The sequence below is a fragment of the Ceratotherium simum genome, chromosome 36, assembly GCF_057802395.1.
Source record: "Ceratotherium simum simum isolate JZ-2026a chromosome 36, ASM5780239v1, whole genome shotgun sequence".
Taxonomy (NCBI): domain Eukaryota; kingdom Metazoa; phylum Chordata; class Mammalia; order Perissodactyla; family Rhinocerotidae; genus Ceratotherium; species Ceratotherium simum.
The window spans coordinates 23,843,541-23,859,641 of NC_141935.1; the positions used below are offsets into that span (position 1 = coordinate 23,843,541).

Genomic DNA, 16,101 nt, shown 5'->3' on the forward strand with positions numbered 1-16,101 from the left:
CTCTAGTCGGTTCAGCTGTGCAGGCTCCTTCGGGAGCCAGCAGGAGAGGGACCCTATCTACAGAGAGGAGACCAACGGGACATCAGGAGACTGGAAAACCTCCCACCCTTCCACTCACCGCCAGCATCGCACACAGAAACGAGAGGCCAGGGACCCACAGTTTCCCAGATCTGTCCTGGAGCCAGTAAAACGTCACAGAAATATAAAGAAACGAGGCTGATTTCAGCTCTGGGAAAACCAGTTCTATCCCCAAGAGTCTTCCATTCAGCCAAACCCTACACTTGTCCACGCCCCTCCTCATCCTCTGGAGGTCACAAGCCTCGAGACCTAGCTATTGGCAGAGTGCCCCTCGGCAGCCAAGATGCTCAGACACTGACAAACATATATGACCACAACCCCAGAAAGACACTTCTAGAAAGCTTTCCAGCGAGGGGCTTGGACTGGGCTCCCAGGAACAGCTGGGCTCTGCCTTCCCAGACCGCCATGTGAGGCCACGGCCCCCGCTCCCCACCCGGCCAGGCCTGCTGGAAAGAAATGTGGGCCTTGGGGTCGGGGCCCAGTGTGACCTTGAGCATTCATGCCAGGAGCCACAGTTCACTCAGCCGTGGAAACAGAGTCAGTCACCCCTCCTCTCCAGAGGCTGCTGTGGAGGAACGGAATGTCGTGGGTGTGGCTGCACCAGGAACGGGGGGCCCAGCAGAGGCAGGTTCCTACCCTCGTCTCCTTCCTGGCACCTGCTGGGCTGCAATTCGTCCCGGCTGCTGTATATTTACCTGGACTCCATTTTAATCCCAGAAATTACGTTGTCAGCAAGTCATCAGGCCTCAGTGATGGCATGCCCCCTTGATTTATTGTGACACTTCCTTTCTTTGAGATACTGGCAGATGCATTTGGAGCTGGCAGCAAAAACAATGGCCATCGAGTGGCTGGGGCTCTAACCATTGAGCCATTCACAGCTAGCACCTTCACAGCCTTCCGTTACCAATGATGGGTGCAGGGCCCGGGGAGGGGACGGCCTGGCCCTGGAGCCATGGCTTCCTCCACTCCTGTGCCCTCCAGCCTGGCAAGGAGGAGAAGGGGCAGGAGGGGATTCCACCTCGTGCCCAGGCAGGGCTGTGGGGCACAGGTCCAGGTCTGGAACCCTGTGGGGCAGAGAGGGCAGCCCATATGCCAGGGCTGGATTTGAATATGTGCTTCAGCATTGGCTGGCCAGTGACCTTGGGCAAGTCTCTTAACAGCTCTGAGCCTCAGTTACTGTATCTGTAAAATGGGCACAACTGTACCTGTCTCCCAGGGTTGTTGGAGGATGAATGTGTACAGGCGGGGCACGGTGCCTGGGGCATCCCTGGTACCTGTTGAAGTTAGATCAGGGGAGATGGGGCTGGTGGGAGAACAGCAAGAGGAAGAGAGAGAAAAGCAAGAGAGGGAGATGCCAGGGGAGACGAGAATGCCTTGGGGTTTGCAGGGTTCTGCAGTCTAGGGTCCTAATTCCACTCTGTGCCACCAGCGCTCAGGGTCCGGAACACAGTCTCCCTCTGCGGCCCCGCCCTCCCCACTCCCTGCCTGGCAGGGTCTCCTCACCCCCCAGCCTCAGTATAAAAACCACCTCCTCCAAGAGACCTCCCCTGGAAACCCCCCACCCACATCCAGAATAGATCCCTCCCACCTGGTTTTTTCCTTCCAGCAAGATTGATAGGTTGATTTGTTTGATTATCTGTTTAACATCCATCCAGCCCCAAGACAGTCAGCGCAGGAGGGCAAGGACGGTGTCCATTTTGCTCCATACTGAACCAGCTCCCAGCACCGTGCCTGGCAGAGTTTGTGGAGGGAACCATCCCCATCTGCACCTCAGAGAGGTGACCTCCAGGCCACAACGAGCTGGCCCTGCCTCCAGCAGAGACTGGCTGGCTAGGGAGCCCAGGTCAGTGCAGGCCACAGGCAGAGGCTGGGGGAGGGTGGCGGGAGGGAGAGCGGGCCAGGAGAGGAGGAGGGATGGGCGACACTCAAGAGGGTGTGGGAGGACTTTGGCAGGATGAGGGGCATTCTAGGCAGGGGAAATGGCACAGGGCACAGGCTGGAGGTGCGAGCCTTGCGGGCAGTTTGGAGAAGACAGAGTCCTGGGGAGCGGCCACGCAGAGCCGTCGTGAAGGGGCCAAGTGGACGGATGGCGCGGGGTTGCAAATGACCTTGAAAACTCCACTAAAGTATGTGGCCTTCATGCTGGGTTTTTCAGTGGGGAAGTAATAGGATCAAGTTTGCCTGAAGTTCCCAGTAAGGGCCAGGGGAGGAGGCTGTTGCCCTGATCTCCAGCCTCCCTCCTTCCTGGGACAGGGTCCTTGCTGGGCAGAGCTGCTGGTGAATTAGACACAATCTACCTTCTTTCCCGGCCTGTGGCTGACCCTCTACAGGCAGGCTCTCCGTATCATCTCCAGGGGCCTCCTGCCCCCCGTGGAGGTGTACTCGCCCAGGCAATGCAGGCTCAGCCCAGCAGGGGCCCCATGGAGGTCGTGACTCCACAGAGGTCGTGAGCCCTTGTGCTTTGAGTGGTCCCAGCCAAATTGTCCCTAGGGCTTGAACTCCTGATGTCGTCCCAGCTCTACCCACTCCCAGCCCACCTCTGTGTAAGGGGTGGGAGGCCCGTGCTGCTGAGAGGGGAGCTCCCTCAGCTGGTGTATCCGTCAGGTTAGGCGAGGTTCGGCTGCAGTAAACCAGCCCCCAAACTCCAGTGGCTTTACAATAAAGGTTTCTTGCTCGGTCATGTTATCTGCCCAAGGCTGTGGGAGAAGGGCGATGGAAGGGCAGGGCTCTGCTCCACCCAGCATCCCAGGGACCCAGGCTGCTAGAAGAGCCGCCAGCTGGACAATCACCAGTCACCATGATGTGGGAAGAGAGGGCATACAAAACTCTGACCCGGGACCGACACAGGTCACTTCCAGGGGCGGCCCATCAGCCAGGACTCTGGAGAGGTGGAAGGGCCCACAGGCACTCAGTGGGCAGTGGGTGTCTTTCCAGCCCGGTGAGTGCCAGCTCGGAGAGCAGGCTGGCGCCTGCCTGGACAGAGAAAGATGGATGACAAAGGATGCAGGGAAAGGTGCGGCTCCTTCCCAGATGCCTCCACCCTCCACCTGCTCCCTGATTCCCAGAGCACAGCGCTGATAACATCAGCCCCACGGCTCCCCCTCCTACCAAATACAGTCCCTCCCCAGCCTGGCCTCAGCCCAGCTCTGCCTCATCCCCTCCTCTCCCCCCACCCCCACCCCCCACGCGTCCCTCTCAAGCCACACAAGACTCCCTGCTGCGCTGCGAACATCTGCTTTATTTCCTTTCTCCTCCTGGAATGTTCCGCCCCATCTCTGCGCACTGGAATCCTACCCATTCTTCAAGCCTTGCTCAAATATCACCTCATCCATAAAGGCTTCCGGACTCTCCCCACAGCGTATCATCTGCGTCCCAGACACGTCTACGATGGTCCCTTTCTCCCCCACAGCTCCTGCCAGTGCAACTGCCCAGCCTGCAGCCCCCCACTGAAGGGACAGCCCCAAGCAGACCGTGTGACCCCACTCCCTCCCCCAGCCACAGCTGACTGGCCCTAAGTGGCCATCTGTCGCCTGGCAGTGGCCTATGAGGTGGGGCCTGGTGTACAAGGATGAGCTGGGACTATCGAATTCTCTCTAGAGAATTTTAACAGGGGACAGGCAACAGCAGGAGCTGGAAGAATGCACCAGGGGGCGCCAGAAAGGGGAGGGGGTGCGCGTGGCCCCACACGCCAAACTGAGGAAGCAGAACCACGCGGACAAGGAGAAGGGCAACCCCGCCCGCAAGCAAAGCCCCGCTCTGTGGAAAGGAGAGGGCGCGGGCCGGGGCTGGAGGGAGGAGAGGGCACCCAGGAGAGGCGCTCGCCACCCCCCTCGCTCCAGGTAACCCGAGGGAGGTGGCCGTGCTGCCGTGGACTCTTCGCGTCCACTTTGCAGAGTCTGGTCCACTTGGAAAGGTGCACTCCAGCAAGGCAAGAGCGCAGGCTGGCCGGGCAGAGGAGCGGTGAGGTCCCACACCACACCGCCTGTTCCCCAGCCAGCCGCCCTCGCCCACCGCTGGGAAGGATTGCTCTGCCTCCCGGCTCCACGGGCCACAGAGACACCAGACACAAAGGCAGGCGAGGCCAGGGCGGCCCTCAAGGAGCCCGCTGCCTCACACCTGTGACAACCCCACTGCACCAAGGGCCCCAGGATCCCGGCTCAGTAGCCTAGTGCTGCCTCCTGGGAGTGGAGTATCGCTGAGCAAGTTTTCACATCTGCAAAATGGGGTCATAATAGTCATCTGCCCACTGCGTGAGGCTGTTAGGGAGTGTCACTGCTTTTACACGGAAAGAGCATCTCTATGTCTTTCCGTCTTCCTGTTGCCTTCCATGCTCTCAGGACGTGATGATGGTCGTTCCTGTGACAGAGGCAGGGCTGAGGCCGACAGGTGTCTCACGGCCCCTCTGAGCAGTGCCCACTCCAGCCGTTCTGTTCCTTGGCAGCTAACCCAGGCAGCCACACACTATCTTCATCTGCTCCTCTCCTGCAGCCCCATCACCCACCGCCATTCCAGTTTTTGCTCCTTGTAACAGTCGCCTCACCTCCAGAACTGCCCCCATCTTCAGGCCCAAGGCCCACCAGCTCTGCCCCTGGCTGTGAGGATGGCACAGGGCATCTGAGGGCTGAAGTTGAACCTAAGACCATTCCCCTCCAGGCTCCTGAGAAGACAAGCCACACAGAGAATTCATCTTACATGCCATGGCAGGGGTTGCTGGTTTCCTACCCAATATCTGCTCGTCCGTTCTTCCTTGGAAACTGACCCCTGTATAGTTGGCGGGGCTAAAAATCTACATTTCCCAACTTCTCTTGCAGATAGGGGTTGCCGAGGAGATGTAAGTGGAAGTCATTAGGTGGGGCTTCTGGAAAAGCTCTCTAAAGGGAGCTGACTCAACCCCATTAGCCACTTTTGTCCTTCCCACCTTCTTCCTTCTTGGAACTGAGAGGTGAGGGTTAGGGCATCAGCAGCCATCTTGTACCATAAGGCAACCTTGAGAATGGAAGCCGTGAGTTAACAATGGCAAAGCCTGGGTTCCCGTGACCGCGGGGCTGCCATCCAATCCTGCAATTCCTGCCTCTGGACTTTTTATGTAAGAGGCAGACACACACAACTGGATTCAAGTTGACTTCGTTTCACATAAAAGGTCTCTTTCTAAAAAGTGCATGTCAAATAAAATGTCATTCATTGACTTCCAACTGAGGAGGATCCTGGGTCCTAAAGGATGTTTTCCTAAAATAGTCTGTGCAAACCATATTTTCACAAATCCGGTGACTGTTCCCCACTGACTTGCTTTATGAATTTGAGAGGTGCCTTCAATATTCAGTATTCAGTTGGCAATGACGCCTAAGCAGTATTGTGTTAAGTTTTTCTTTCTTTTTTTTTTTTTTGAGGAAGATCAACCCTGAGCTAACATCCATGCTAATCTTCCTCTTTTTGCTGAGGAAGACTGGCCCTGAGCTAACATCTGTGCCCATCTTCTTCCACTTTATATGGGACGCCGCCACAGCATGGCCTGACAAGCGGTGCGTCAGTGCGCGCCGGGGACCCGAACCTGGGCCACCAGCAGCGGGGCTCGTGCACTTAACCGCTACGCCACCTAGCCGGCCCCTGCTTTAAGTTTTTCTAATTTTTCACTCTCCAGTGAGTTAGGTAATAACTAGTAAACAACACTTAGACGTCCCAAAGAGCCCTGGGAAAGAGAAGAATCTTTAAGATCAATGTAAGCACCACCTCTAACGTGTTTTGTGACCTTGCATTTCTTAGAGCGGTGGCCGTGACGGCAGCACGAGGTTGTGGGGAGGTGACACCCCCCCCGCCCCCGCCATGCCCTGGAGGGGGGAGCCAGTGCCCTGGACAGAGGCGGCACCAGAGGTAGGCCCTGTTGCCAGGAGCCCAGGATGAGTGGCCTGACCGGAAAGTCCCCAGTCCCCCAGTAACTGCCCAGCCCTGAAACTGTAGTTGCAAGCTGAGTGGGTAGCTCAGAGCAGCCACGAGAGCTGGGTGCATCCAGGGCGGGTCACCTGACCGCGGCTTGAGTTTCTCCCCAGAGCCAAGAGACCGCATCTTCCCAAGTACATTCCTGGCCTTGGGGGCTGTTAATACGCATCCTGATTTTAAAAGGGTCGGGTCAAATCCATTTAGGAAAAGTGCCTACACAGGTCTCAGGGCTGCAGGCCTTGCAGGAGCCTAATTCCCACAGTCAAGGACGCCTGGGGGAGCGCATGCGCACGGGACCCTCCGCGTCACCTGCTGGAGCCGCGCCTGCGAACACACGGGTTAATGCACCGCGTCTTCCAAAGGCCCAGCTTCATTTCAGCATGGACCACCAGGCACTGTGCTGGGCTCTGGGGGAAAGTCAGGAAGCAGCGTTGGTCGAATCCTCAGGGATTGCTAAATCCTAGCTTTAGGAAGAGGGTGGGAAAGAAGGAGTAAGAATGCAGGTGCCTTAACTGAGAGAAAGACTCCATAACAGGCACCCTCTTCCCCCCACACTCCCCCAGATGGATAGGAGGGAGGATGGGGCGGGGGTCTACCTGTGTCCTGAGGAGTGCCAGGCCCTGTGGGGGGCAGCAAGAAGAGGACGTGATCCTGGACGTGGGGAGGAGAGGAACCAGCACTGGGGGTCCTGGGGTGTGCAGGAAGCAAAGGAGATGGCATATTCCTTCCCCGGGTGCTGTTTCCTTAAGTCTTGTAGTAAAAAGAAGAGTTCTCGTAGAGGCATGGGCGAGCAGATCATCGCAAGTGGGCATCCCTGCTTAAAGGCGAGTCAAGAAGACCAAATTGCAGCAATGGGAACAGAACATTCACAAGCTCCCACCACCACGGCATTCCCGTCCCTGCCTCTGGGCCCAAGAACTCCTCCTTCCCTCTCCTACCAATGGAAGCTTCCCAGCGCCAGCAAAGGCCTCTGCTCTCCCTGTCCACTCAAGGACATTGCTCCAGCCGCTCTCCCCTCTCCGCTGGGTCATCCCCATCGGCAGGGACACGTGCTGCCTTTTCTCCCAGCTCAGAAAGAACCCTTTCTGTCTCACCTGCCGCTACAGCAAATCTCTGCTAAGAATTCTCCATCCCTCCCCTCCCCTTCTCTCCTGCACCCCCTCCAATCAGGCTCTGGCTCCTCTGCTCCTCCAAAACTGCTCTTGCCAATGTCACCAGTGACCTCCCGGTTGCTGGACTCTGTGTCCACGCTCTGTCCTCATCACCTGGCCGTGCAGCAACATTTGACAGATGCTCGCTCCCTCCTTCTGGTAACACCCTCTTCTAGGGGCTTCCAGACACCACCCCTGCCTGGTTTTCCTCCTCTCTCTGCTCCTTCCCTGGCTTTCTGCAGGTTCCTCCCCATCTCACTGGCTTCTATGTAATGGAGTGCCCCTGGGCTCAATCAACCCGTGGACCCCTTCTCTTCTCTGTCTAGAGTCCCTCCCTGGATCGGAACTAACTATCCAACAGAAGGTTCATATGAACCACATGTGTAATTCAAAATTTCCTAGTAGCCATTTTAAAGAAAGTAAAAAGGAAACATGTAAAATTAATTTTAATAACATTTTATGAACCCAATATAGCCAAAATAGTATCATTTAAACATGTAATCAATATAAAAATTATAAATGAGATATTTTACTTTTGTTGTACTAAATCTGCGAAATCCAGCGTGTGTTTGACACAGTACATCTCAACGTGGACCCTGAATTTTCACTGGAAATTCTCAACCTGGGTTTCAATTTCATAAACTCTACAGTTGAAAAAGTAGATTTACATACCCAAGTCGTTCCAAATATACTTAAAATTTTTCCAATAACTGAATCCAATATCGGTTTTTAAAATTTTAATTAATTAAAATTTAAAATTTAGTTCTTCAGCTGCACGATTTCCAGTAATTTCAAGTGTTCAGTAGCCACCTGTGTCAGGGGGGCCACTGCCTGGGACCGCACAGAGCTAATCTCAGAACATTCCAGCAGGTCTGTGCCGATGACTGCCTTGGATTTATCTCCAGCCTGCAACTACCTCTGAGCTGTAGGCCTGGCTAGCCAGTGTCTACTCAGCCCTGCACTTGGACGTCTAAGGGTGCCTCAAAGGTAACCTGTCCGAAACCGTGCTCTGAGAGGCCCACCCCACCCGCCAAACCAGCCAGGTGAGTCCTCTCCGTCTTAGTCAATGGCAACTGGTTCTTTCTGTGGCTCAGGCCAAAACCCTGGTACTCTCCTTGACTCTCTTTCTCCTATCTCATATCTGGCCTGGCAATAAATCCTATCAGTCTTTCCTTCAAAATATTTCCAGAATCCCACCACGTCTGGTCAACTCCGCGGCCACCACCCCTGGCTACGCCCCATCATCTCTTCTTGGATCTCTGCAAGGGCCTCCTGACTGGTCTGGCTGCTTCTGGCCCGACTCCTGCAATCTTGTTCGCCATCCAAGTGCTGCTTTTAAAAGAAGTCAGACATGTCCCACCTCTGCTCAGAAGCCTGCCGGGCTCCCTATGTCACCCAGGAGAGAAGCCTTACAGTGGCTCACAAGGCCCTGCAGCTTCTGATCCCCTCCCCTCTTATCTCTCCTCCCCAGCTTCTAGGTGCCTCCTCCCACTGTGCCCCAGCCGTGACGCCGCCCTCCTGGCCGCTCCTGGGTCACAGGAGGCCGCAGACATCTGCATGGCTGGCTCCCTCGGCTCCCTCAGCCCTTTACTCAAAAATCACTGTCGCCTTCTCAGTGAGGTTTTCCTCAAATGCCCCTCTCCTCCATGCACATTTCATATCCTCCTTCCCTGCTTTTTTTTTTTCCTTAGCCCTTATACTGTCTAACATACTTAGGCTGTTCCGTCCCTTTCATTACAAGACAAGCTCCAGGAGGGCAGGGATTTAGTGTGTGAGTGTTTTTGCTGCTCTATCCCCAGTGCCTAGGACAGTGCCTGGAACCTATTAGGCGTTCAATAAATATTTTAAAGGAACGAATGAATGACTTTCGGGCAGGGAGAAAAGTTGGAGCAAATCCAGGGGCAGCTGCTACCTTCAGAGGCCTGCAGCCGGAGTTGGGGAGCCCAGGCGGCTCCACGGGGTGGGGGTGGGCACTGGAACTCCCGCCCCCACAAACTGGGACTTTGTAATCTGCGAGATGGGCGCGGGCGCGGGAACCGCAGCGTCCCGGGAAAGCGGCCAGAGAGCGCGGCTTCCCGGTCTCCGTCCTGCGAGGCTGGGAGGAGGCAGAGGCGGGCTGGCTCCTGCGCCACAACCGCCTCCCGGCCCAGGGAATCCCGGGCGATCCGAGTGTCGAAGAACTCCGAAAACGCAAATCGCGCCTTTAAACGCGGGAGGGGGGCTTTGTTTTGAGGATCCTAAACGACAAATGCCCCGACGCGTGAACGCAGAGGGCGGGCCGGGCTTTGTCCGGGAAGGAGGAGCTGCGGGCTCCGGAAGGGCCGCGTCACGTGGCCGCCTGGGCCCCCCCCCCCCCCCGCCCCGGACCCCCGCGACCCGCCGTCAGCGGAGAGGGGCCAGCGGGCCGGGCCGTGCGCGGCCAGGCGGGGAGGGCGGCCGAGGACGCACAGCGGCGCGCGGATCCTCTCCATCCTCCGTCCCGCCCGCGCGCCCCGGCCGGGCCGAGGCCGCCTTCGCACCGAGCTGCGCGCGCGGCCTCCGGAGCCCGGGGCTGCTCGCAGCCGGCGCGGGGAGAGGCGGGCGCGTGCCCGGACGCGCGTGCCCGGGCCGTGCTCACAAAGACGGCCCTCTCCCGGGGCGTCCGGCTCGGGGAGCCGCGCCGAGCCCGGGCGGGGAGGGCCGGCCCGCGAGCCTCTCCAGGCTCCCCAGCTCCTCGGCCGCGGGCCCCGGGAGCTGCCCTTTATTTCTTTATTCTGGTGGGGGAAGGCGGGGTCATCTATCTGGGAGACGAATATCTTTCCAGGAAGTTTGTGCCTATTAATATTTCAGTTCCTGGCAGCTGCTTTAAGTGCTGGGGGAGCGGGGTGGGGGGGGGGAGTTCAAGGCTGCCGGAGGCGGAGCTGCTGCGCACGGCCGACTGTCCTCGGCCGGCCTGGGGCGGCGGGGCCCAGGGGCAGCCCCGGCGCCTCCCAGACACGTCCCCCTCCGTGGGGGCAGGAGCTGCCAAGACCCCCGTGGGGGGCGCGCACGAGAGCGGGCAGGTGCCCTCGGAGAGGGAGGCGGTCCCCGAGGCTGCGACGAGGGTGAGGGCGCCAGCTCCGGGCTTCCCGGAGGGCGGGCGGCGGAGAGAGCGGAGAGGCCGCTCGGCCACCCGATGTCGGCGATGGGCGGGCGCGGGCGGGGAGGCAGGAAGGGCGGCTGGGGGCATCCCGGCCAGGAAGGAGCGTCCCCGCGAGCGGGGGCCGGCGATGGGGAGGCCCAGAGCCGGGACCGGGTCAGGACGGGAGGCGCTGCAGCAGCGACTTGACCTTGTAGAGCCAGAATACTCCTCACCACCACCTTACAAGGTTATCGTTATCTCCAATCTACAGAAGGGGAAGATGGAGCTCAGAGAAGTTAAAGGCCCGCTCGAGGTCGCAGTGCTGCTGCCTGACAGCGAGGTCCCCGATTTACGTATCAGCCAACAGAATGGTCCCCTAAGGGGAACCACGGAACTAGTGGGACTCCAGACCGGCAGCGCCTCGAAGCTTGGCAGATTTTCGTAATCACCTTCATTCGCCGCAGAAGTGCCTGGGCTCTCTAGCCAGTCACATCTGGAACACCAATCGTTTTATTTTTAACACCGCTCAGGTGCATATGTAGATAAAGAGATTTGAAGTGGTCAACATAGCCACCTCTGGAGTGTGGGCTCCTGACAAGGGTACTTCAGATGCTAACTAACTGTCCCAATTTTTACAAGGGTAAAAATTGACGTCATCACGCTGTCGCTTCTCCAGGATGCCCGAGTCAGTCGTAGATACTGTGGCAACCGTCCTGCTCCAGGATTATCAGCCCCACTCTGCTCAGGGACTCTGTCCAGCTCTGCACGGAGGTCACCGACTCCAGGGCCAAGACAGAAACACTTGGGCAAAGGGAAGGTTTGCCTCATGAGTGTTTTCACTCTGGTTTCCAGGGTCCTCTCCCCAGCCGCATGTGTTTCTCCCAGGTAGCTTGTGTCCCACTGGGGGGGGGTGGTGGTGACAGAGTCAGGCATTTTAAGGTAGGACTTGCTGACTAGAAAGTCCTCCCTGACCCCATCTCCTAGGAAAAGTACTCAAAAGACAGCCCCTAATGGAGCGTGGGGAGAGCTGGCTGCGGAGTCTGTCTCCTGGGATGCCAGGCTCCATGATCCAGTGAAAGAATTTCAGCCTTCTGCAGGCTACTGTCAGCACGGGGGGCATTTTGGAGGTTTCAGTCCTCAAGCATGGCTGCTTCCTCGGAGCATTCTTTCCCAACCCTGAGCCATACCCGAAGCGCCTTCCTTCTGTCTGCATTCATGCTGCTGAGGTTTCTGTGAAGAGGGGATCTGTGAGACAAACGCCCTCTCCCCGGCTTGGGTGGGCCGGGCCCTGCCAGCTGCCTTCACTTTTGGCTGCAGAAAGCCTGCCAGGCTGCCGTGTGCAAGGGCCTGGAACAATGGCTGGTAGCATCAGCTCTTTTAATGCAGAGTTAGGCACACAATCCTTGCTAAAAATAAATACAAAGGAAAACCCCAAAGTAGCTAAGCCTATTTTAATACCTTTTATTTTTCTTGTTCCCGGTTCTTTTGTCTTCCCCTTGCAACCCTGGAGCTGCATTTCACACCGGGCCCACCCTGAGTGTTGTCGGGGCACCCACCCATGTCCCGGGGACAGATAGCCCAGTCCCCATCATTGGCAGGAACAGAGCCAGACGGAATAGAGGGAAGGAAAGGAAGATCCAACAGCCGGTTCTTTGAGTGCAATTTATATTAAATAGAATGATGGCCTCACTTCTGAGACGTGATAACTGAAAAGTTTCATGTTTAGGGGTGATGAGCCCTCTTCCCACCGTCCCTCCCTCTTCCAACTCTCCACACGGCCCCTCCACGGGGGGAGTGGATGTTTGCAAAGCATCTGCCTAAGAAACAGCTAGCAGACAACGCCAGAGTGCCTTTGGGCTCCTGGGGGCATCACTGCTTACCTTTTCAGAGAGGAGGCAAGGGTGGCAGGCACCTGTGGGGGTGTCTACTGTTCAAATCATTAAACAAGGAAGCCGTTAGACTGAGCTGGCTCTAATGCCGCGGGGGCCTACGTAAGCAAACCAAAATCTAAACCTGTGAATGCCTCAAGGTTACGAAATCACAAACAGCCAACCAGGCTTTAAGCCACAGTCAAGCAAATAATTGCCTTTCTTTGCTTTTGCGCTTCTTCTATCCAAGTCTTCCCCCGGCTCCTGGAGGAGCGCTCCTAACCACTTCCTGTTTGGTTCCGTCCCATTCAAATTGATTTTTGCTCAAATAAACTCAAAATGTTTAATATGCCTCAGTTTATTTTTTAACACTCCCAAGACTGGCATCAATGAGGGGGTGGGGAGAGAAGGAGGGAAGGAGAGAGACAAAGCCCGACATCTGGGCCCCTCAGTGAATTTCTGTTGCCTCTTTTTTTCCAGCATACGGGTCATGCTGTCCTGTTTCTTTGCACATCTCATAACTTTTTTAATTGGCCAGTGGACGTTTTAGAGAACATACTGTAGCGGCCCAGGATTCCAGTGCCTCCCTCTGCCATTGTTATTGCTGGGATGTGTTTGCTTGTCGGCTTGCTCAAACTCATTTTGTGGAGTCTGTCTCCCCACAGCTGCTGCGCTCTCTGCTTGGTTTTCTCTTGTCTTGACTTTCCAGCCCAGGTTACTAGAGGTTGTCCTGGTGAGCCAGCGATGGGTCAGAGGTTGTGCCCAAACATTTTGAGCCAGTAAGGCTTCCACCCTTTCCTGATGGGTCCGTGTGTAGGTCAGGGGACTTGGTTCCAAGTTCGGGCAGTTTTACAAGTCTGACCCAGGTTTTACTTTCCGTCAGGCCGTTTCCTGTCTCTTCTGCGTGCGTGCAAGACACGCTGTTCAGCCGAGGCTGTGTGGAGAGCGAGGGCCCTCTCTGATCTCTCCTGAGTGTGTGCAGCCTTCCAGACCACGGAGGATGAGAGGGAGACCACTCACTGATGAGAAGGGCCTATCCCTCCTTCCTCTCTTCTCCAGTGGCCAGAGTGCAAGGTCACTGGTAACCATTGTTGGGTCCCTCGTTGCCACGGCCAAGAAGGATGCCCATGTCGGGACATCAGGCACAGCCTACAGCCTCAGTTCCACTGCAGGAGGGTGACCTGGCTCAGAGGGTGAGCGGGGGCGGGAGAGAGGCTGGGCGGACACTGGGCCCTGAAGGACGAGGGGGCGCCCCGGCTTCCCCGGCTCTGTCCCCACTCCTGCTCGTCCTGCCCTCTGTGGCCCCCCAACTCCACCCCAGTGGCACCGGCGCTGGCTCACCACAGAACCCCGCCTGGATCATCACACTTTGGTCCTCTCATTGGGGGATTTTCTAAGATTTGTATTGTTAAAGGATAAACTGAGGCATATTAACATTTTTAAGAGTTTATTTTAGCAAAAATTGATTCGAATTGGGCAGCATCCAAGCTAGCAGAGAAAGGAGCTCTGAAGAGCTGTACAAAATGAAGGACTTTTATAGGCAGAGGGCAGCAGGAACAAGGAAGTTATACTAGGCAAAAAAGCGAGTTGGTTCCTGCAAGGTTACCTTCCTTTAGGGGATGGCAGGGGTCTGTCAGGCTGATGACCTGCCTAGTGCCCATCAGGCGATTCTCGACTGACTGGTTTAAGATTCCATTTCTGGGAGATCCAAAACTGTAATTGTCTCGGTTGGACATGGAGCTTAGCATAAGGGACTCCATTTTGGGTCTCTTGCCTTGTGCGTTTTTTTTTTAACAAAATGTTACTCTGTTGTGAATCATTTATTTTTTGTTTTTGTATGCCTCATTTTTTTTTTCTTTTTTTGGTGAGGAAGATCAACCCTGTGCTAACATCTGCCAGTCCTCCTCTTTTTTTGCTGAGGAAGACTGGCCCTGGGCTAACATCCGTGCCCATCTTCCTCCACTTTATATGGGACGCCGCCACAGCACGGCTTGCCAAGCGGTGTGTCGGTGTGCGCCCAGGATCCGAACCAGTGAACCCCGGGCCACTGCAGTGGAGCGCACGCACTTAACTGCTTGCGCCACCAAGCCAGCCCCTGTATGCCTCACTTTTTATAAGTATTTTACTTACGCATTTGCCTGTTGGGTAGATGACACATTCACAAAGTTGAAAATTCAAAAGGCACACAAAGTTATTCAGGAACAAACTCTCCCCCTTCCCGGGCCCAGCAGCCCTGCTCCTGTCTGCGGAGGCAGAGTCAGCTCTGTGTTCCAGCTAGAAGGTTTCAGCTCCCAGCTACATGGCAAACATTTCCCTGGGGGCAGGATGATGGGGGCCACCTGTCAAGAGCACCTCCAGTCTGGCCCTAGAGGCAGGCCCACCATGACCACAGCAGGATTTGAGGTCTTGTCCATCGAGGACCCAGTGCATGTTTGTGGAAGATATGGGCAAACAGGGGGCCGGCATTATTTGATCAATATTCAGCGCCCACGTATTCGGAGCCTGCTGCATAATGTCATGCGTCTGGTTTCTAATCCTTTCAATAACTCTGTGAGGGACACCTATTGTCTCTATTTTACAGATGCGGAAACTGAGGCTCAGAAAACTCAAGTAATTGCCCAAGGATACTCCGCGTATAAGGGGTTTTATTGGTTATCTGTTGCTGGATAATAAATTACCCTAAAACTCAGTGGCTTACAAACAATGCACATTTATTATCTCTCACATTTTGTGTGGGATATTCAGGAATTCAGGAGTGACTTCATTCTGGCTCAGCATCTCTCATGGGATCATAGTGGAGATGTTAGTCGGGGCTGCACTCATCTGATGGCTTGACTGAGGCTGGACGGCTTACTTCCAGGGTGGCTCACTTACACGGCTGGCAAGTTAGTGCTGCTGTTGGTGGGAGGTCTCGGCTTCTCCACACATGGGCCTCTCCAAAGGCTGCTTGGGTGGCCCCATAACATCTTGGCTGCCCCCAGAGCAAGTGATTGGAGAGAGAGGGGTCCAGGTGCAAGCTGCAATGCCCTTTATGACCTAGTCTCAGAAGTCACACATCACTTCTGCCACATCTTATTCATTATGAGCAAGCCACTAGATCAAGCCCAGCTCACACTCAAGGGGAGGGATTTTGCTCCATCTTTTGAAGGGATTTCCGCCAAAAAAATTCGTGGACACATTTTTTTTTTTTAAGTTTTATTTATTTATTTGAGAGGAAGATCAGCCCTGAGCTAAAATCCATGCTAATCCTTCTCTTTTTGCTGAGGAAGACCAGCCCTGACCTAACATCTATTGCCAACCATCCTCCTTTTCTTTTTTTTTTTTTTAGTTGTATGTCATAGTTGCACATCCTTCTAGTTGCTGTATGTGGACGCGGCCTCAGCATGGCCGGAGAAGCGGTGCATCCATGCGCGCCCAGGATCCAAACCCGGGCTGCCAGTAGCGGAGCGCGCACTTAACCGCTAAGCCACAGGGCCGGGCCTGTGGACACATTTTAAAACCATCACGGGGCTGATCCAGATTGTTAACGTTAACCTGCAGGAGCTGGAAGCCCGTGTTTTTGCTCAACCCCCTGGAAGTTCATGGAGCTAAGCTCTCAGGATGTGAAGCGCTGGGGTGGGTAGCAAAGTCTTTGCCCTCAGGTGGCCCCCATCGGGACATGTCATGAGGACAAGACCCCATGAGGTGACTCAGGTTCTGGTTTGATGGGTGCAGATGGCAATCACAGCCAAGGCCAGAGGAGGGCAGGGCCAGAGTGGGTCCAAGTCTTGGGAGAGGCTAGGAGCAAACAGCAACAGGCCTTGAGGAGTTGACCGGGAGGGAGGGAGGAGGTGTCCTGAACTGGGGCGTGTGCACTGGGGAGAATGAACCAGGAGAGACGGAGGTGCCGTAGCGGCCAGGGGACCAGTTGAGAGGGCCCCTGAAATGAGGGGAAAGCCCTGACCAGGTCCGAGGAGTGGAGAGCTGTGGC

The 16,101-nt window shown here is 55.9% G+C and overlaps 1 long non-coding RNA gene across 1 annotated transcript; it reads left to right on the forward strand.

The window, feature by feature from the left end:
* Positions 1–10,102: 10,102 nt before the first annotated feature.
* On the forward strand, positions 10,103–12,478 carry LOC147912366 (uncharacterized). The gene is made up of 2 exons (XR_015550025.1): positions 10,103–10,246; positions 10,535–12,478. It is a non-coding gene; the product is annotated as an uncharacterized LOC147912366 (long non-coding RNA).
* The last annotated feature ends 3,623 nt before the right edge of the window (positions 12,479–16,101 follow it).